The sequence below is a fragment of the Fistularia commersonii genome, chromosome 10, assembly GCF_037954325.1.
Source record: "Fistularia commersonii isolate RoL2024-O1a breed Wild chromosome 10, RoL_Fcom_v1.0, whole genome shotgun sequence".
In the NCBI taxonomy this organism is placed as follows: Eukaryota; Metazoa; Chordata; class Actinopteri; order Syngnathiformes; family Fistulariidae; genus Fistularia; species Fistularia commersonii.
This window is the reverse complement of record NC_141293.1, coordinates 14,396,914-14,418,719: the sequence shown is the minus strand read 5'-3', so window position 1 is coordinate 14,418,719 and position 21,806 is coordinate 14,396,914. Positions and strand designations below refer to the sequence as shown.

The 21,806-nt window shown below is 48.4% G+C and overlaps 1 protein-coding gene across 2 annotated transcripts in view; it reads right to left on the bottom strand.

The window, feature by feature from the left end:
* Positions 1–6,506, bottom strand: part of mef2d (myocyte enhancer factor 2d) — a 48,382-nt gene extending 41,876 nt beyond the window's left edge. For both annotated transcript variants that reach the window (XM_086153905.1, XM_086153901.1), the window contains exon 1: positions 6,374–6,506. The gene's annotated coding sequence lies outside the window, so the exon portion shown is untranslated. The remainder of the gene's footprint in view (positions 1–6,373) is intronic.
* Between the last annotated feature and the right edge of the window lie 15,300 nt (positions 6,507–21,806).

Below are 21,806 nucleotides of genomic sequence, written 5' to 3'. Positions count from 1 at the left end.
ATAGGTGGAGGTGTGGACGGCTTCCGTCTTCAGAAGCACCTGATCTCCTTGCGTTTCTGAACACAGGCAGGTAACAGAGGAAACTATGGGGCGCAAAGGTCAGCAGTGACCGAAAGGCGGTCCTCTATAGGATGCCAGAGCAGCATGGGGGCGGGGCTACGGGGAGCGAGAGGCGGTCCCTTAAAGCAGAGCAGGAGGTCAAAGGTCAGCACTGCTGCAGGCCAGAAGGGGGATTTGGAGATGGTGATGGTCGGAGTCCGAGGAGGGAACGTGAGAAAGAGATGAAAAGATTGTAGTTAAAGTGCGCCGACATGAAAGGAGGCATGGTAACTGTGGAGCGAGTCGTCGCTCTGGTGATGAAACCCAAGATTGAATCATCACTGTTGGTAAATATTCAACATGGCGGCGGCACTGAAAGCACCGGAGTCAGCACTTATCCCTCCCGCCCCACAGTCACATCAGAGCTGGTTACACCAGGTTGCATCATGAAAACTACGAGCATCCAAGCTAACCTGCTAACAGCTGGTTTCCCACCGCCACTGGGAGACACCCACCGCATGGTTACCGGAAGGTTACCGGAAGCTTAGATCAGGGTGTAGGTGTCTGAACTAAAACAATGAACCTCTGCTAATCAATAGCCAGATCCTTCTGGCCTGAAATATCAAACGACATTTTTACATTAAAATGTCGGATTGTCCTGACGTATGACTGAGATCTTCCCAACATTAGTCTGGGCTCCAGGTTATCTGACTTCATCCAAATATAAATCTAATCGTATCCTTATATTAGTTCGAGTTCACCCTGATGTTAATCTGATGTCATCCTCGTAAATTTGACGTCATTCTAATATAAATCTGACATTGTCCAAATGTTAATCTGACATCATAGATATGTTCATTTGACATCATCCCAGTATTAATCTGCCATGGTCCTTCTATTAATCCGACATAGCTCTGGTGCTACCCTGAACTGCAGTTGTTACCGTCTATTTAAGGGTGAATTGGGAACCAGCATCAAACATTAGCCCGTAATCACAGCAGGGTAACGTCACATTTAGCCTGATAAACTTCATTAACGTTGGTGTGACTTTGTCAATGTGGTTAAACATCAGTAAGAACCTAGTCTGCGAAACAATGCTTAACATCGGTATTAGCTTGTGAACAACGGAATTAGCTTGGTAATGGTCTGTAAAGACACACTTATGAAAGTATTCGCTAGTCAAACGTCGATGTTAGCTGGGTAAATGCTGGTAAAAATTTGAGTGAGTTCAGTAAACGTGGGTAAACACTGGTGGTCGTCGTAAACTTAGGTAAACAGTTAAACATAGCTAATAAACGCAGATAAATGAGCCCGCAGTCTGCAAACACAGGTATCCATTGGTTAACAGATACGGTGCATAATCATGGCAGTGAGCCGGGTAAACCCCAGGTAGACCAAGTTAAACCTGGGGTCCAGATCCAGGTCTGGGCCCAGCCCTGCAGAGGCAGCCTCAGACTCTGCTCAGATTGCAGGATGTTGCAGCAGCACAGGGACCCGGAGGAGCGTCTTCGTTATTCTCTCCAATAATTAAAGACCAAATGCGTCTGAGAAGCCACTCACAGCACCAGAGGCTGCGCCACTATTCCCTCCACAACCCTTAATAAACGTTAAATAAACAAACTCGGCGGCGTCTCGGGGGACGGGCGCGTCTTTAACTCACTGCTGCTCGCCGATAATCTGATTGTCACCAAACACAGACCTGCTCCTCGTTACAGCCGTACAAACAGTCAGACTCATACAAACAATCATTCTCCACTGCCTGCTTTCCCCTCCGGAGGAAAAAAAAAAAAAACTCGCTTAGCTGATTATTAATTCCTTTTTCTCTTCATTTCCAGCTTTTCATTTTGTTCAGATTTGGAGCAAACCATTCTGCTACTCTCCACACCGAGGTTTGATTTTTATTCTAATTACTGTCTTCGAATGTCAGGGCTCATTCCTCGCCCTCAGCGGAGCAGTAAATATAATAAACAAATATTGACTATCATAAAAAGGTTTGGATTGAAGTAAAATGACAGAAAATGTCCACTCCTGTCTTTGGAGGACAAAAAGGACCGGAGTGGAAGGAAAGTGCCAGGTGGTTTTGGATGCCGTGGTGGAGGTTCTGGTCGGACTGCAGAGAACAGGCGATCGGGGGCATTTCCTCCCTCACCACCCGACCTGCAGCTCCATGTCCCGGGCAGGAGAGCCCTCTGAGCTCGGGCCTCTGAGACCGAAAATAAATCAAAAGTGAGAGACGCTGAACTTTTCCACTCTGGTGCCGGCCAAAGAAAACAAACAGCAGCGCCAGGAGAACGGGGTCTGGAGGTGCGCCTGGCTGCGGGCGGGGGCCATGTTGGAAAGGGATGGGGGGGGGCAGGGAACCAACGAGGAGCCACTTCCTCCACCAAGCGGCCCCCGGCCTCGTCTTTGTAAAGAAACACCTTTGAGCTCCATTAGCGCTTGCTCGCTGCCCCGCCACCATTGAATGGTGGCCATAATGGCAGAAGGCGGCGACCCGCTGAGACCGCAGCTCGCCACGTTCTCCTCGTTCAGCGTGGGAACGGCGTCCACCTGAAACCAGCTCACAAAGAAACAGCTGAAAGAGAAGGAAAGCGGGCTTTCAGCACCGCCACGCAGACGGTACACGCTTGTCTGAGCGTATGAGGCATTCGGGGACCCGGCGGGTGCTGAGAACATGTCAGACAGGGAGGCAGAGCGAGGAGGTGAATCGAAGAGGCAGCGGGAGATTCGCCCTCCTCGACCCCGCGGATCCATTACAGGACCCATCAGACCTTCAATTCCTGGACTGCAGAGGAAAGGACAAGACCCGTGACCCTGCAGAGTCCAAAGGAAGAGACAGACCACACACACACACACACACACACACACACACACACACCTCTGCCTGAGAGCGTCTGGGAGTTGATGCCATCCTGATATTCGCTTTATCGTCACATCCTGAGTCTTCAGTCGTTTGTTAGAATCTTATTCTGAAGGAGCCGTTCTCGGTTCTCTTCCTTCGTAAGAATTTCCTCCTCATTCCTTCCTGATCTTCCAGTACCTTCTGTCACTTCTTGTTGATTTCCCATTTTCATTGGAACCGTGAACACAAAGAAATCCTTCATTTAAAAAAAAAAAAAGAATCATGAAGAAAGATAATCTCTTGATTTCTTCAAACGCGCTCTCACTAATCTTTTCTAATTTTAGTTTTCATCTGGAAATCACCCCCCCTTCCGGAGGATCTTCTTGTCTCTCCAGGTTTACTCGTCGAACCCCAGGTGAATAAATATCCCAAAATACTTGCAAGCGGAGAACCTCCCTCGGTTCTGCTTGTATGCAGGTACTTCTGACCTCAAGGAGCATCAGGTAAAAGTCAAGCAGACAGGCGACGTCACCGCTACCATCGGTACCATCTCGGGGGGGGGGGCAGTGTTACCGTGGGAACGGCGGACAACCACAGTTACACTTCAGCTGAGAAGTCCGGCCCCGGACACTGACGTTCGGAAGCAGCCACAGGAGGCGTTTGATGGGCCAGGTCGAATTACGAGGTTTTAATCAGCCGCAGACAAAGGAGCGCTGAAAACAAAACAAAGAGGCGTCCGGGCTGTTCGTCAGCCCGCAGCGTCTCTGACAGACGGTGACGGGAAACAACAGCTGACCCCTGAGTCCGCGCCACCACAGGAAGCTGCAGCAGGAGGGAGTGATTGTACTTCCTCAAATCAGCCTAAACAAATGCAGGCTTTGGTGTTTTGACCCGAGCCGGCGGAGCGGACCATCAAGCAGAAACCCACGAGTCGCGGGGGGGGGGGGGGGGGCAACCGTCCGGCCCGCGGACAAGCCTCCGCGATGATGCCGGCGGCCGACGAGCCTCACCCGCTGTCACGCTTCTCGTGCACACAAAAGCCCGTGACTGCCTCGGAGCCCAGAAGTCAATGGGAGCTTAAATCCTTTTCACCAAACAAGTCCCGCTGCATTATCTGTGCGAGTGTGTGTGTCGGGGAGGTTGAGCAGCAGCGGCATGAGTGTAAAGGGATGTAAAAAGACACAGGTATCATGTCCCCGTGTGATGAACAGCATTATTGACTTTTTTCAGCCTGGAGACAGGAAAACTACGGGGTGAAGTCATGTTGATGAAGATAAGAGCTGCGGGACCAGAGCGGAGTCGGCACGGCTACTTGATCCCAGCGTGTGAGCGCACGTGTGTGTGTGTATGCACGCACGTGTAAACAGACGTCGGAAACAACAGTTTATTTCCATACAGTTTAAAACTAAAAGGACATCGTGATACTTGGCATTGACAATACAACAACACCGACAGGAAAACTGCCATCGTACAGCATCCAGGACAGTGATACATATCAATGACAGAAATATAATCATAGTTCTTTTACCTCGGCAGAAATACAGTCACAGCATTCCAACAACCACAGCCATAGTACAACGCTCATGACAGCAGGATACCATCACAGTACTCCATCCAGACAGTAACACAACCACAGTACTGCAATCCATTATAGTAATACAATCAGCAACACTGCTCTCAGTCTTGACGGTGACATCTTGTTAACGCTGTCATGACAATGATGTTAGCACAGTACTTTTCCCACAGTAACAATACTGCACACGCAGTTTTCACCTGCATCTGCTGCTTCCGACCACAAGGGGGCGTCTGCATGCAGGTCGGCTGGCATGAATGTATTGATGTCGGTATTCCTGCGTATTCCTGCGCTTTCCCGTGTCTGGGGGATGAAGTCACTTCTCGGACTTCACGATGCATTTGGACGCCCGGCCGGGAACAGGGGAAACGACTGTCTAATCCTAACGAACAGCGACGGCGTCCAAACGCCACAGACTTACAGAGACGCTAATCTCTGAATCTGGACCATGTGACACCTCCAGCCCCGACCTGGACTCTCCTCCCTGCCCAAAAGCCCACCTCCTCCTGGCAGATGTGTACAGGGCCTCCGTAGATGCCTCGTGTGGGGGGAAAAAAAAACTCCTGACAGCAGGAGAAGAGAAAAAGCCCCTCCTGACAGGAGCTTCATTCGAGTTTATTGATGCCATCATTACACCGCCGCTGCTTCCAGGAGCAAAATGGCTTCCGGGTTGGAGAGGGAAATTACAAGTTTGATGACACTCTCTCCCGGGAGAAAGGCAATTACGCTCGGTAACGAGGCCGCCGTCGTCGGAAATGGGCTTCGTGGAAAAGACATCAAATTATTCTACCCAACACAAACCCCCTCCAAGGGTACGAGTCTGTTTGATGGAGCGGGTTCACTTGGCCTCCCACCTCCAAGGGTCTCCAGCCGCCCCTTGCCATTCTGTTTATTCGGTTATTTTGCAAATCAACACTAATAAATGAACCGACCGCCTCCTCGCAGAGGTGAAGAGCGGATTGGATCGAAGGCTTGATGAAAAGGCTGTGGGAAGAGTTCAGACATCTGACGCAGCTTCGCTCGCCCACCCGGAGCTCCTCTGCATGTCCCTGCAAACGTGCAGGAGACATCGGCCAGTGTTTCTCCAGACCAGGTTCTGGTCATTTTCTTGACTTTTTTTAAGCCATTTCATGCAAATTCACATGTGGTCTCTCCTCATTATTTCAAGGAAATAATGGTGAGAAAAAGCTGACTGACATTCAGCCACTCACTCCACATGTCCTGATGGAGACCAGCAGAAGTCCAGAGAGTAACCGGGGAAGCAGAATGAAGTGCGTTTGTTTGGACACTTTGGGTTGCGGGGCACACAAACGCACGCATGCATTCCGTGCGTGGAAGAGGGGGGTGGGTGCCCTGCGGGCTCCAGTCTTGAAATCTCTTGCACTTCCAAGCTGACATTGAACGCCTCGCCGCTCAGGCGCTTTTTTTCCCTTTCCAAGTGTCCGGCGAGCGGCTGCTCTCTCTCTTTCCCTCTCTGTCTCGCTCTCACACACACACACACACACACACACACACACACACACACACACACACACACACACACACACACACACACACAAATACGACACACACCGACCCCGTCCCCTGGCTATATCTAAACGGGATGTTCAGGACAATTCCAGCTCGTTCCGACCAAAAATGAAACATCTTAAAAAACCGAGCCCGCCGGCTGCGGGATGTCACCTCCGGCGGACGGGGAGGACGGGAAGGGGAGCCGCGGCGCTTTGACACCGATGTAAACTTGACAAACTCGCAGCCTCCGCAGCCTCCTCTTCCCCTTCTCCTTCCTCCTCCGCCGCCGCCTCGTCTCAGTTGTCACAACTGCCCCAAAACACAGGAAGACCCCCCCCCCCCCCCCCCCTTCTCCTCACCCTGCCCGAAAAAGATGTGCCAAATCCGGGTACAAGCCGGCGACTCACCCTCGCAGACCGTCCGCCTGTGCCGGGGCCGCCGCGGGGCTCCGCTCCGTGTCGCCGTCGGCCGGGAAGTCTCCTCCGAGCGCCGTCGGGCTCCCAATTATCAAATTGTTCCTACTTGATGTACAAGGTAACTATTTAGTTATGGCAAATGGTGCCTCATCGATCCTGAGTGGCATCGCAGAGTGATTGACGGGAGGGGCCGACCAATGGGAGCGAGGCGGCCGCGTCTCTCCGACCAATCAGCGAAGGCGCGGAGGGGAGCGCAAGTGGAGTAGGAAGGGCGAGCCGGCGTGTGTGTGTGTATCCCTCCGCCTGTCATGTTGCGCGAGCGCCGCGCGCCGCTGCGTGTGATCGCAGCCCCGCGCGCGAGCGACTTCGGTCGCGCTTATAACACAACTGCGCATGCGCCAGAGCGGCACCCCGGCCTGAAGTTCACCGAACGAGACACGAACTGCGCCGACTCCTTCCTCTACGGAAGGAGTTCTCCGCGAACCGGCGGGTGGAACTCGGGGCGCTTTTCCACGCGGCGGCTCGGCCGTGCGGAGTCGCCACCCACTCCCGTCCCCGTCCCCGTCCCCCTTCCGCCCGCGCTACTTTCTCCGCGCTCACGCCGCGGCGGAGGAACACCGTGTTTACAGTGCAGGATGGGGGAGTGACGTCACGATGACGGGGGCGGTGCGGCGCGCGTGACAGAGCAACACGTGCATACGCGCGCACACATACACACACTCACAAAAATAATTGTCGCGAGCGCACGCACGTTTCTTTAATTAAAGCGTCGTTGGTAAAGACGCGGGTAAAACATGGCGGCGCGTCCACTGAGCCCGGGGGAGACTCACATCCAGGCAGGAAATACCCGCATACGTGCACGGAATGCGCCTTCAAAAACAGAACGCTAAAAGTAGTCAAGAATTCGTAAAAAGCACTCGCATGAGTAATAAAATACCACTATAGTTAAATATTAACAACGATCACTTTGCACTTTGAGTCTCTTTTGGACCATGACAAATTGCTGAATCTGTCTTTATCATGAAAAGCACTTTTTTTTTCCTCATGTAAAAACGCTTTGGATACAAAGTAGGGTAAAAGAGTCATTTAAGAGCCTTTCTGTACAAGCAATGCCGATCAAAGAGCGATCAATAACTCTGACAGGTCAGTGTATGTGAGAGGTTCCTCAGGGGATGGTGTGAAGCCCATCCAGGAGGAGCCCAGAGGTCCTGGCGAACGCCGTCCGTCCCGGGTCGGCCCTAGCAGGCAGACCGGGCCGACAATGAGACCTCATCCAGCCAATAAGGAGGGGGGAATCACACTTTCATTTCCAATATTACTACATTTAATTCACTCTGTGTGTGTGTGTGTGTGTATATGTGTGTATGTGTGTGTATTTCTAGGCTTGTGATGTTTCTGCACAAATGTTTGTGTGCGTTTCTGTACACCTTTTTCTGTGTGTGTGTGTGTGTGTAAGTGCGTGTCTTTTTTAACATGTTTCTGTACACGTGTGTGTGTGTGCCCTGTCACTCTGTGATGCACAGCGACACATGGAAACAACAGCTGACTCCTCTCACGTTCTTTCCCCTGAAGGTGCCTCTTTCCTCACGTTCGCAGCCTCTGTTTTTCTCTCTCGCTTTCAGGAAACTCTTCTGACTAAAGTTCCATGTTCTCCGCTTTTACATTACAATACCAGCCTGCTCCGTTTATCTGTCTCTTCTTCTCCATCCAGGGACCGGGAAAAACTGACCTGATATCAAGTCCGGTGGGTTGCGATGGACCCAGGCCTTCGGGGGGAGGGAGGGGGCTGGAGGTTTCCATGTTTCCATGACAGCGTTGACTGTTGGAACATTTAAAAAGCATTTTCAGAAATCTGTTTTTATTCCTCTAACACAAGAAGATCATTTCATGAAAATGACATGTGTGCGTGTGTGAGAGGGGTTCTCTGAGCGTGTGCTTACTGACATTGAATTTCCCCATCGTGAGATCAATAAAGTTCATCTTATCTTTATATGTATGAAATTCTCTCTTTCTTTGCTTCTCTGTGTTTGTTTACGTGTGTGTGTGTGTGTGTGTGTGTGTGTGTGTGAGTGTGTGTCTGTGAGGGAAAACGGGGAAAACAATGACATCACCAGTCGTAGTAGAAGTGAAACGAGACACAAAGCGAGGGAGGGAGGTGAGGGGGATTACACCGTGTTTTCTACTTTACATAAGAAGATTATGGGATGGGGGGGTCAGCTGGTTAGTCCGAGGGGTCAGAGAAAAGCCACCGGAAACATGACAACAAACAAGCCAGCAAGAAAAGACTACAAATGTGGCGGACAGAGTTGCAGAGTAGGGGATTACTGATGATTGAAATTGTCATTATTTCTGTGATTTTATTTTCCAAAGGGTCAGAAGGCCGGGGTCGGGGACCCTGGGACCCCAGTTATCTGTTTTCTGTGTAAAGACAGTTTCTTCTTCTGCAAAAGTGGGGAACCGTGGCGCTCAGAGGTCCTCAATCACTTGTTTATCTTTTCTGTTTGTCCTTCGCTCGTCACTCTCCCCCAGCACACTTAATCCACCAGGGCAGCCATAATAGACAGAAAACAAACAAGGAAGGCGCCGGAAGTAAACATCAAGACAAGAAGCCCATTTCCTCTACATGTACCAAGAAACAAATAAAGAAAACTAATCCAATTAGATGAAAGATTTCAGAAAGGGCAGGTTTTATGTCATTTAATTACACCACCAGTTTTCCTTTTTTTTTTTTTTTTTTTTTTTCAATTTTTAACTGTCCTCACCTGTGCTTTCATGATCCCATTTTTCCATAATAATCGTGAGAATAAAGGCAAATATAATGAGGTAATTTTACCTGAGAAAAGTCTTTCTCTTAATCTCTTATTCATCATATACAGAAGGACCAACAGCCTCCTCTTCAGTCCAACGCGAGGTTCTGGCGCCCCATGGTGGCCTCGCAAGTCATCGCTCAGAATCAGTTTAATGCAATACTTGCTTTTAAAAATAAAAGCCTCTGAGACCAAATGTCCGTTAAAATGGTAGATCAACAACCACGCGGCTATATTCCCCTGCAAACACACACACACCTTTGTTTCCACCCTTGACTGTAACATTTCTGCAGTGATGCAGGCCATCATCGTTTACGGAGGTAGATAAATGAGGAGCTACCAACAGAAAAGGAGTCAAGAAGGGTCAAGGGTCAGGAGGTTCGGTACCTCAGCACGCAGGATCTCCGGCAGCCGGCCGGGAACGTTTCATCGCATCACTGTGGCAACACATTTCCAGCTTTACTTCCGTGCAGAGGCTTTTCCTCCGGCGGCTCCTTCCCGATCCACTCCTGTAATGACAAGCAATACATGTGAAGGATCGATCGGCTCACTGATCGATCTATCGGCTCATCGATCAGAAGCCGTTTGGGACGCTTCATAACCTTTGGGTAAGAACAGGCTTCACGCCCTCCTTCGGGAGAAAACGTTGAGTTGATCTCGTCTCAACTGGCTCTGGTCCAGTCTAATCTGGCTCTGGCCAGCTTTGGCCCGGTCTAATCTGGCTCCACCAGTTCTAGTCAGCTCTAGACCAGTCTGATCTGGCTCTGGTCCAGTCTAATCTGGCTCAGTTGGTTCTGGCCCATTCTTATCATGCTGTTGTCGGCTATGATCCCATCTAATCTGGCTCTTGTCCAGTCTAACCTGGCTCTGGACTGATCTAGTCTAGTCTGGCTCCGGTCCAGTCCAACCTGGCCCGTCCACTCTAATCTGACTGTGGCCGCCTCTGGTGTTGTGCAGCAGAGTGTGTCTAAGTTGTGTCTCTCTCAGCCTGAGTGGAAACCGCCCGTTGTCCAGGTGCAGGTTTGACCCACAAACACAAGGCGGGCCCAAGCAGGAAATAATGTCATGCCGACCCTTAGCCGTAACCTGGGTTGTGGGCGGCGTGGCTCGGGTGCGAGACGCCGTCCTTCCGCTCAGCTCATCCACGATGGGTTCAGTGCAGCGGTACAATTTCACTGATGTTATGGTGGATGCAGAACTGAACGTGAGGGATAATATGCGAGGTTCTGATGTTCCGTATGTGACAGGAGCAGGTGCAGTGGCGGGGGAGGGAAGGGGGGGGTCAGGGGCCTCTGGTTCCCTGATCGGGGGGGCGGGAAACCCAACAGCGGAGCGGTGTTCCTGGAGCGTTCCTCCACCCTCCCGCCTGTTTGTGCAACGCGATGTATCATTCGACATGCGTGAGGTGTGTGTGGGTGCACGGTGACCCGCTGCTCTCACCATCCACAGCATCCCTCCGGCTGCCTAGCAACGCTCGGTGTCCATGGCGACGAAGCCAACAATGCCTCCCGGTCCTCTTCAGCCTGCCCCCTGCCATTTGGACCAGAGGCAATCATGGGGGGAATTAGCAGGGAGGGACAGAGGGACGTGTGTGTGTGTGTGTGAGAGAGAGAGAGAGGGGTCAGAACTGAAGGGTTTCAAGCAATCAGAGAGGAGATGCTGCTGTTTTCACAGAAGCAGTCAAATGAAATCAGAACGTGGTGGAGCTGAGGTCCGCCGACCCCATGGGACCCCGGAGGCAGGCACAGGGGCAACACCAGGGGGTGCCAACACACACACACACACACACACAAATTGGCATGAAAACCAAACATTATGTTCATGGGATTTTTTCACAAACAGAATCACACTTGTAACTTACCTGCTCATGTTCCCATGAATGCATTTCTCTGTGATCCCCAACAGATTGATTGTGAAATTGATAGATTATGTTTATTTCTAATCTGCAGGTTTTTAACACTAATGACAGGGGTTTTCGTGACCGATTTGCAGGCTTTTTGTGAATCATATCCAGATTATTTATGATTAGTGGTCAGGTAATTATTGCGAGCATTCATGTTATTATGTTATTATTCATGTTAGCCTCCATGTTATTAACTCCTTGACTAGTTCTGAGGGTCAAGTCTGATCAATGGATCATCTTCATCCAAACGCAGGTATTTTTTCCTTATATTCTAAAAATACCAGAAAGTTGCTGATGTAAATAACTTTGTCTGTTTTGGGTTGCTGAATCCTGGCAGCTTCACTCCTCTGTGATTTTTGATAAAAACACAATCTGAGAAGAGCCTAAAGTGGAGGTGAACCCGGTGACCCCGCCGTCCCCCGTGCAGAGCGCCCGACATCAGCAGCAGCAGGTGCAGGACAAAGATCAAATCCAATTCTGAGGCAAATGAAAGAAATCTCTATCTCTAAATTTCAAAAATGAAAATAAAAGCACCTGGACACTGAAGGCAAGGTATTTTAGAGCCTCGTTTGGAGGAACTCACTTGTTTGGCCCTCGCTATTTGAACTGATGGCTGTCCATGGTTTTTATTTCTCCTCTTCGTCCCCAGATGTGACAGAGTTTGTCCCTGTCCGTGAGCCTGACAAACCCTTTGTCATCTGAGGTACCCAGATTCGCCTTCCGGCCTGGACCCTGCAGTGAGCGCTAGCGGCCAGCAGAGGGAGACATGGCACCGGGGACCAACAGACCCGTCGTCTCCCTTGTGACCAGCGGAGGGCGCTGCAGACCTGCAGCGTCCGGACGCGCTCCCTCGGTCGGAGCAGTCAGATTCGGAAAAGGGTGGTTTCTGTTTCTTCCCATTTCAGGCTTTCTCTACCTCACTGTGACCTCCGATCTCCTGGAACATGGAACTCTTCACCGCGGCTCGTCACCAGGCCTGATCCCCACCAGGAGGACCTCCCAGATGGGCTGCATCTCCTGCAGGGGCGTCTGCCCCGAACACCTGCCTGATACAAGACCAGCAAGACGCTTACATTACAGGCCGGCAGTGGAAAGCACATTTAGAATAAAACTGAAAAAACATCAAATAACTGAAAATAAGACATATTTTTTATCTCGATTGCAGGATGAAGACGGGACAGAGGAGGTCGTTTCACATCAGAACAATTATTTCAATGTAGGATTATGTACAGGGTGGATGTCAAGTCTCAGGGCATCGGCACAAACAAATTCAGCAGGTCTGTAACACCTGTGAAGATCTTCCCCTCTTCTCCTCTTTCAGGGTTCATGTACCTCTGTCCTGTCGTTTTCCAGGGCAATGCCCCTCAGTCTTTAAAATGTCACATTTTAATCAACTACATGTACCCAACCCCATTCCTGCATCTTTGTAACAATACAACAATTTAACGGACAGAAGAAGCTGCTTATTTTCTCCTCATATGATTTTTAAACACTCAAAACCAGGTCTTTTTCTATTGTATTTGCATCAGAGTCTCCATGCATTTTACAACTTACAAACAAATAAGCTAAAGTATTTTAAAGTACAAAGTGGACTAGATAAATAAGATTTACGCCTACACTAATAAAAATAAATATATATATATATATATATATATATATAAAAAAGGAAAAAAAAAGTTGAACTAGGCCTCATAGACAGAAAGGTGTTAATTATTCCCTCCCAGGACTCTGTAGGCAAACAGCCACAAATCCCTGTCTCTTAAACTTGATATATATTATTTTTATTGCTATTATCATAATCCTCATTATTATTATTATTTATTAATTAATTAATTATAGTAATGGTAGAAATGCTGGTGATAATTAATATCAATAATGGTAATAATAATAATAATAATAACAATAACAATAATAACAATAAGATGAATTAGAGTGTCCATGGGATTAAAGTAAGACGTTTGGAAGCAAAACACACCTTTTTCTTTTGTCAACTGATTCCTCCTCCCTGGTGAGGTTTTCTCACTGAATGGATATCCGACTGGAAGGATTTGAAAAGGAAAGAATCGTTTCTGAAAACAGGCAAATATGAATAATCAATCTGAAAGTGAAAAAAACATTAGAATGTGATTAAAATACTGAGAATCATATTTTGAACCAAAATACAGTTTGTCTAGTTTCTGTCTTTTCTTTGGCTATTTCTGATATTTCAGGTCATGTCTGTATTTTAATTATCTTACAATCATCCCCCTCAGACTGAATCAAATCGATTAAAGTTCTAAATGTCGATAAAGTTGTTTGCATGAAGGTCAGGGAGCAGCTCTGTGTATATTTCTATGTAATTCCCATATTTTTATTCTCCATGATGTTACTGCTTTGCTATCCTGAGCCGTTTGATTAAAGCTTGATTTCAAGGGTGAAATGTTTGCTAAAAATTTGCTCTGAAATTCCTGTTGAGGTCATTTCAGATGTTTGCTGCAAAGGTCCAAGGGTTGTGAAGAAGTGTGAGCGCTGCAGTCATTTGGTTTTGCTCGTTGTTTTTTCCCCTCTTTCGCTCCAGAATCGTCCTCTTCCTCTTGTTTTTCAAACCCTGCTTTTTATATTTGACTTTCATGGAGAGAAAACGAACAGTAGTAGTTTTCCGGTTGGGGGGGCACCCAAAAGTATATTTCAAATCCATCTAATTGTCCTCTTCGTCCTCTTGCACCCCCTCCTCTTCCTCCTCCTCTGACACCCCCCTGGACGCAGGCCTGTTCCTGGAATTCTCAGCCCCTCTCACTTTTAATTTATGCGCATATTAATTGCTCTCCATTGTAATTTTCACCGTGGGATCCAGCATGCAAATGCCTGATCAGCCCCCCCCTCACACACACACACACACATACACACACACCCTCCTCTTCCTCCCCCCTCAGGCCCGGTAATCCGCCGCAGACACCGTTTCCCCTTCTAACTGTCATCAGCTGCGCCGTGAGACGGAGGAATAAAGATTGTTATTATCACTACATTATGATCATCATTAATATTAAATATAAATAAAATAAATAAAATATTTTAATACTAATAAAAACAAAAATAACGATAATAATAATAATAATAATAATAATAATAAAGTGAGTTGGCCGACCGGTTCGTTAACCGCGCGTGGCTGACCCTGCCGTGACGTCACCTCCCGGGTTCCGAGCGCGCGCCGAACGGAACCGGTTCCCGGTGCAAACCGGATGTGGGGAAGGAAGAGGAGCGAAGAAAAAGGGCTTACATAAATAGCATCAAAGAGAGGAAGTACCTTCTTTTAATATCTCCAATAGAAAATGATAATTGTGCATTTAATTTAACCAGGGAAAAGGTCTTAATTGTCTATTTATGTAGTAATAACGGTCTCGCTCTCACACACACACTCCTGCACGCGGCCTTCGGTCTCACGTCAGCTTACACACACACACACACACGGAAAAATAATTTTTCACACGTGTGGTTTTAATTATGCTTTAAATATATATATATATATATATATATATATATATATATATACCAGATCCAATAGAGTTGTTTAGTTTAAATTAAGTATTTCTTATGTTTTAAATGATTAGGTTTCAACTTCTGTTCGTCCGCTCCGGTTTCGATGACGCGGCGGAGGGCGTATTTACCGGAAGCCCGTCTTTCACCCTCATCTTCCTTTTCAAAAAAATAATAGAAAGACAGAAATAATCAAAAAGAGAAAAAGAAAAAAAAAACAAAACGGGAGCGAGCAGAGAAGTCGCGGGATTTCCCGCGGGTTCACGCGCACGTGCTTGTGAAGAGAGAGCGTGAGAGCCATGAATTAGTGATGATTGAGGCTTTAAATGAGCCCCTTTGATCTGCAGCCACGTGACGTTTGATTAAACACACGCACGCACACGCGCACGCACGCACACGCACTGAGCAGCGGCTCCCGCTGAAACCCCTTTTAAGAAAAGAAAAGCCTCCGAAGGCCCGGAGCGCCCTGTGACATCCTTCCCTCCTTCCCTCCCTCCCTCTCTTTCTGTCCGTTTCCCGCCAGCAGCGCGTGCGTCCCGCGCTCATTAGCATTTATGCAAATGAGCTTCTAATTGCGGCCGTAATGACTCCGGCGTGGGACATTTTTCAATCCGCCATGTTTTCTGTTCCGCTTTGCCAAACAGACGCAGCAGCCGTGCTTCCAAAGAAAAGCCGCTTTTATTCTCCCTCTTATTTCCGGCCGAGTGGATCCTCCATTCATCGGGTTCGATGCGGTTTCCGGTCCGGCCCGGCGGACGAGCGCCCGGCTGCCTGCCTGTCTGTCTATCCGTCTGTTTCCGGAGCGCCAGAACAAGGAGGAGGAGGAGGAGGAAAGGCAGTACCAGCCCGGAAAACGGTGAGTCAAAGACGGACGCGCTGGCGGAACCGGAAGCGGGGTCGCGGGTGGATGAGTGAGGACCCGCGGCCGCGCCGATGGGAGGAGGACGGGGGGTGGACACATGACGGAGGGGACGGGAGGATGGAGATGGAGGTTACGGAGGGGTGGAGGACATCAGGAGTCTGCAGGCCCCTGGTTGCTCATCAATCTTACACACACACACACACACACACACACACACACACACACACACACACACACACACACACACACACACACACACACACACACACACACACACACACACACAACTGCAAAAAAAAAAAATAAACCCCAAAAATCTGGCCCAGGCTGGTGGATCTGATACAATGATAAGAAAAGTGTGTGTGTGTGTGTGTGTGTGTGTGTTCACAAGTATTATGATGTATCATTGATAGGATATTGATAAGACATTAATCCTCTTCCGACTCCCTCAAAATGAACTTCTGAAAATAAGCAAAAATAAATAAAGGTTTAATAATATATATATTGGTGATCAATTTGATCTGATCGCTGATATTTGATATTAATCACAAATTCCACAAAATCAGATAAATTACTGCGAAAATTAAAATGAGCTAGAATGTTACTGTTACCTGGGAGAAATAACTTAATTATTAAGTATCCTAAATTATATATAATTACTATTATCATTATTATTATTATTATTAAGAAAGAAGGGAATGGTGGGGTGTCGTTTTCTTCAAGCCTCGTCTAGAGGCCCGATACACACCTCCGGACTGGTCTCTTACATCTTGTCTTTTTACTCTACTGACACAGGGTGTCTGTATGTGTGTGTGTGTGTGTGTGTGTGTGTGTGTGTGTGTGTGTGTGTGTGTGTGTGTGTGTAGACCGTGGGGGTGGGCTGCAGTTGTTGGCACTAGCCGCTGGCCCCCCCAACAGAGCTGGAACAATATGGGCAGATCTGAAGGGACAAAAGCTCCATAGCCTTGGGGTGCAGAGCACGTCTGACTCTGGGAAGAAGAACTGGGATGTAGTACTGGGAGTACCAGGATGAAGTACTGAGGTGGTAGTCGTTGCCCGAGAAGCGTGGAGACGGGGGAAGCAAAGGAGACTGGGGGAGAGCGGAACATCAGAGGAGCAAAAACTGTGGCACCCAAAGAGTACTATGTCATTAAGTTGGGGAAAACAAATTCAAAAAAAGCACAGGTTCCTTTGTTTGGTAACAGGCTTGTTGAAGACGAACATGAAGATGAAGATGGCAATGGTGGGAGATTTCTGTGCATGACTGGCTCTCCTGATTGCGCTGATGATGAGGACGGTGAAGCTGATTTCACCGTCGGCAGTGTGGCGCAGGCTCGATGTTCCTTGGGTGGAGAACAAGATGAAGATGATGATGAAGATATTGAGCTCTGCTTCCCTGTGATGTTGGCAGTGGTGATGAAGATGAGGACAGTGATGATGATGATCTCTGTCTGTGTTCCGATGATGGCGGTGTTAGTGCAAATGAGGATGAGGACGATGATGTGTTCTGGTGATGATGAGTGAAAGGCAGGTGAAAGTGATGAAGATGACGATGAGCTCCGGCTCTCCTTTCCTGTGGCTGAGGAAGACGCGGGGCTCGGTCTTCCTCAGGAGTGGGACTCGGGTCCAGAGCTAGTCAAACAGGGAACCCCCGCCCTCCTTCAGATTATAATTCCTGGATCCCGGTGGGAATCATCTAATAATCTGCTCCCCTCTCACTTCCTGACGTCTGATTGGCTGCGGTCAAGCAGCTGATCAACTGATGCAACCATCTGACACAAACATGGCTCGGCGACAAACCCACTGCTTTGCACGCTGGCCGGGATGCACTTCCTCCCCCAAGTACTTCTCCTTCAGAGGTACTGTACATGCCTGCCGGTCTCACTCCAGATCATATTTTGGTGGTGCTTCTACTTGTACAACTAAACCAAAATCCAAGAAAATAAAAGTCAAAAAAAGATATTAACAAACATGCTAATGAGGCCAATTGTGGTCGGCGTAGCCCGGGTTCCTCTCCGAGACCCGACAGAACGTCTTCCTCAAACACACGGCGAGTAGAGGTGAAAGCACGCCGCTGCGTTTTCTTTTAAAAGCCACCAATGAAACGTTCAAAGACGGGAAACAGTCGCTTCTCAGAGAGCTGGAGCCTTCCTTCCAGAGGAGGAAGAAGAGGAGGAGGAGGAAGAGGCTCCTTCTTCTCAGCCTCTCATTCACGCTGCTGTTTTACATGCTGAGCTGGTTCTCCGGTGTCAACAGTCCCAGCTGCTGGTTTCAGAACTGTCCACACACACACTCGGGTACAAGCACACCTTTATATCTTATGAAATGAGGAGGATAAATCAGGGCCATGTCGGCAGACGTCAATTAGCAGCTCATTCGGAGCTGAGGAGGCTTTGGCTGGAGGAGCAGCCGGAGCTGAGAGGAGCTTCGGCAGATTATTACTTACTGCTAATAAACTTCTGCTCATTTGTGGTAAAATGACATGTTTTTGGCTTACAGGCAATCCACAAGACATGTCTTAAGAACTTAATAATGACTGATCAAAAGGGGTTCATTGATCTAATCAAAACTATTCAATACTTTAAATCAAATGGCTGCAAATGAGGATGTTACAAATAAAAAGTGTCCAGTGTGTACATACGTCAAAAATGAAATATACAATTTAAATAAAACCCTGGGTTTTAGTTTAGCCCCCGCTCAGGTTTCTCCCCCTCCTCAGTGGATCAGCCGTCGCAGAGCTTTGAACGATGGACCGACCCTGAAGGTCCGAATGGCTTCATTCAGGCTGGAAAATGAACTAAAAACCAAACTATTCCAGGCAAATCCAGACCTTCAGAGCCTTGGAGCAGCGGAGCAACTATCGTTCATTCAGGATGTATTTAAACATTTTGAATCAACTGAAACACCTTCCAATCTCCAGAAGGGGAATAACTGAAGGGATTAACTGACGGGCAGCAGATCAATACTGAATAGATGAAATTAGAGAGTCTAAGGGGGTCAAAGAGTGAGAAGGAAGGAGCTCAGTGAAATCAGACCACAGCCGGCAGAAGCTGTAGAGGAGAAGGATAAGTAACACTATAAGTTACAATTTCAGCACCAGCAGATAATAAAAAAAATGAAATTACAAGGTAAAAACCTGGAGAACCACCAAGTTACTTCTAGACAATTCCAGAGCCCAAATCACTGCCATCGTGATCTCATTAATTAAGACTTAAGACAAATTAGGAAAAAACAGGCGTATGGAAGTGTGTAGAGGGTTCAATAGCAAAGGGCCCGGGACAGAGCCCCTAGATGCCCCTGGGGTCCACACCTTCCAGGCTTTCTCCTTCTCAGAAAGTATTCAACAATGAGGCTACTTATGAAAGCATTCATTCATTCATTCTTCACCTATCTTTATTTATTGATTGATTTCCTGCAAGTTTTTTGACGACGGAAGGAATATACCTATATCTGGGAGGATAATGCAGGAAGCAGTGATATTAACGTATTCCCAAAGTTCTGCTGATTTCAAAGTAGGATATGTAAGCCATGACCTTTGACCCTGCTGTCATCAGCTCCCGCCGTTACACAGCAATTAAATAAAACAAGGCTCCGCTGTGTGATTCAACAAGTGTGAAACACCAGGACGGGGCGAAGCTGTTATCGTGTTTCTCAACTGACGCTGCACAAAAATAGACAATTAAGAAAAGCCATGATGTCTGCAAAGCTTCAAAGAATCCACAGCAACAGATAAACTGCTTAAGTTCAGACAGACAAAATAGATTCCAACTGCAAAATTCAGTCCCACGCCATCTGATCAGACTCCACCAGCAGCCAGATGTAATTTAAATAAAAATAATGATTTGACAACGGATAAACCGCACGATAGTAACAAAATTATCCTGTCGAGAAACCAGTTTCAACCCGCCTTGGACTTTTCCGAACTCACGCGCAGAACTGGAACGCACCATCAGCAGGTGATTAAAAATTAGTTGTAAAGAAAAGATGGCGTCACGAAGTGAACGAAGCTAGCGGTCCTACCTTAAGAGGAGCAGCAGGTGTGTCCGCCCCACGTCCCCCAGGCTGCTGTTCCGTGTTCCACCGTGCGTCCACGGTCCGGAACTTAAGTTTCCCCGACGTGATGAGGAAAAAAATAAAATACTAATATACCCCTCTAAACGTGAAAGCCGCCCCCCACTCCCGCGGTAGAATTTTGGTTCAGTCCGTCCTCCGTGAGCCGCTTTCTAGACAAAAATAAAGCATTTAACTACTTAATATGGCCTATCCTGGCAATTATATACTTTTGATACTTTTGGCTAAGACCGGAGACACACACCGAACCCCCGGTTCCGTTTCAGAACCGTCCCGGTGTTCACTATCACGCCAACACTACCTGCTAGCATTAGCTCCCGCGGAAACCGCAACTTCCGTCTTACTCGAGCGTCTGTTCACTCTCAGCCAATCACAGAGCGGGATTTTCCCTCCTTCGCTGAGAAACGTTCACGGTCAAAACGGAACTTCGAGCGCTCCAAAAAAAACGCCCGTTTCCGTTTCCGGTGAGTTTGAACCCCACCATACTGTTTTGGGGTTTAATAACGCCGGAGAAGATTCTGACATTTTTACACTGACGTGGGAAAAATACTTGTGTTTCATCCGATTTATTTGAAATGAATCCCTTTTTGCAAAATGAGTTCATTTCGTCAGGCATGAAATCCTGAAGGTTCCTGGCGAGAGGGCCGGCTATGGTGGCACCTCAAAATATTAAAACACAGGTGTTTTAAATTAAAACCGGAAAAGTGATTCGCGGAATATTATTTTACTCAAATGGAGCTTTTAGTCACGAACCCTCACCCCAAAATCATCTGATTCCTCTGTGAGCCGTGGTGGAAAACCCATATGGAAAGCGGTGAATTAACGATCTTCCCCGCATTATCATGTCTTTTTGGTAAAGTGAGAGTGTCAGGGCGGCGTCGTGTCTCCGTGGCGACCGGAGCCACACAAAGTCCATCCCATCAACATACCACCGTATTAATTAACTTTTCAATGAAAATATTGAAATCAGCGTCAGAAACATGGAGGTCCTTCACAAATGTGAACCTGGACTTGTGGCTGGAGAACATGACCTGGTCAGGCAGGAGGACTGAACCCAACCTGCAGCTCCGGAGATCCAGTTTGTTCGTAAACGGGAAGCAGATACTGCGACAGGCTCACGCAATGCCAATGTTACGGGTCTCAAGGGTGATGACCACAGTAACAAAAATGTTACCTGTTTTAAGCAGGTGAAAGAGCTGAAGTAAAGAAGCACGCAGCCAGTTTTCTCTCCCAAATAACATCTGAGGAGACAGCGGAAGCGCCTGCCCCTTTACCGCTCCCAGTGCAACGAGAGAAAATAAAAGTCCCGCCACCCACTTTTACAGAAAAAAATTCTAGAATTGAAATAAATCACCAAATAATAACAAATAAAATCCCAAATAAATGTGGTCACCCTATTTTAGGTGTGCCACACTAACGCGAGGCGTCACGCCCTCCAAAAAAACATCAACATCCCCTCAGCCCCAACACACACACACACTCACACCAGGAGACCAATGCTGTTTACATGCTGCTGGATAGAGTTACCTGTCTTGCAGGTGTGTGTGTTACCCCTGCTGGATAGGAGCATCAGTGTGACTGAAGCTGCAGTGTGTGTGTTGGGGGGGTTAGCTAGCAAACAGTGCTGGAAAGGCCTGATGGGTGCTAATGATGCACCGCCGTGGAACCCGAGTTCCCATAGTGTGGGAGAAGAGCGAGGGGAGGCAACGGGGGGCAATGGGGGGCAACGGGGGGGGGTTGCTGTTGGATGTCGCACCCGGCCCTTTGTGCCCCCTCCTTAGCCCCATTAACCAGTGCCGACTCCACACTAGTCTTTCCCAGGGAGGCCGGGCGGCCCGGCTGCCTGGCCCACCGGCCCCGGTAACCGGGCATCGGAGCGGAGGCGGAAACAGAGGCCGCATTGACAGCCGGCTCTCCAGGAAAGCGTCCAAAATCGGGAAAGAAAGGGAGAGAGGAGGCCGGGGGGGCCGGTGTGTGTGTGTGTGGGGGGGGGGGAGAGACCCCCGGCCCCCGAGTGGGGGCTGACAGAGTTGTCTCTTTGGCAGTCCACCTCCTATTGAAGGGTAATTTATTCAAAGGAGATTCTGATTCTGATGCTAATCATGTGACCCAGACCTCCTTTCTTGGCTCCTGTCTGCGGCCCGGACCCCCGCCCCTCCCGGGCCCCAGGCCCCGGGCCCCGGGCCGCCCGTGACAGTCAAAGCTGATTTGCACTCACACACACACACACACACACACACACACACACACACACACACACACACACAC